Source organism: Meleagris gallopavo, unplaced genomic scaffold (genome assembly GCF_000146605.3).
Source record: "Meleagris gallopavo isolate NT-WF06-2002-E0010 breed Aviagen turkey brand Nicholas breeding stock unplaced genomic scaffold, Turkey_5.1 ChrUn_random_7180001831894, whole genome shotgun sequence".
In the NCBI taxonomy this organism is placed as follows: domain Eukaryota; kingdom Metazoa; phylum Chordata; class Aves; order Galliformes; family Phasianidae; genus Meleagris; species Meleagris gallopavo.
In genome coordinates this window covers 1-466 of record NW_011103975.1, presented here as the reverse complement: position 1 = coordinate 466, position 466 = coordinate 1, and the positions used below count along the sequence as shown (strand labels likewise).

The following is a 466-nucleotide window of genomic DNA, read 5'->3' as shown; positions in this document are numbered from 1 at the left end:
GGAACATACTGCAGGTGAAACCAAAGAATTTTAGCCAAAACTCTTGAGAAGGTTAAGGACCCCCCTTTCTTTTCTTTCTCAGTTTCTGCTGAGGGTGACGAATGTGTGCGCTGTGTGCATGGGGATGGTATGTGCCTGTACCGTGCTGAGTGGCAATGGGCAAGGAGCAGAAAAGCCCTGGGGATCTCAGCTGTCCCCTCGCTGCTTCCACCCTTGTTTTGGGGCAGATGCCTCACTGATGTTTGTCTTGAGAGGACCAGGCCTTACTTAACAGTGCTGGTCTGTGAGGCTGCACAGACTGCAGCAGGAGGCAGCAGCCCAATCACTTTTCAACCCCTCCTCTCTACCTGCTCCACGGCCATGCTCTCTCTTGCATTTTGACAGCTCTCTGAAAAATATGGGCCGGTCTTCTCAGTGCAACTGGGTTCAACTCCAGTAGTGGTGCTGTCTGGATATGAGGTGGTGA

General features: G+C 52.1%; 1 long non-coding RNA gene across 1 annotated transcript; it reads left to right on the top strand.

The window, feature by feature from the left end:
* LOC109364262 lies at window positions 1–466 on the top strand. Its single transcript, XR_002110276.1, has 2 exons — window positions 1–51; window positions 385–466. It is a non-coding gene; the product is annotated as an uncharacterized LOC109364262 (long non-coding RNA).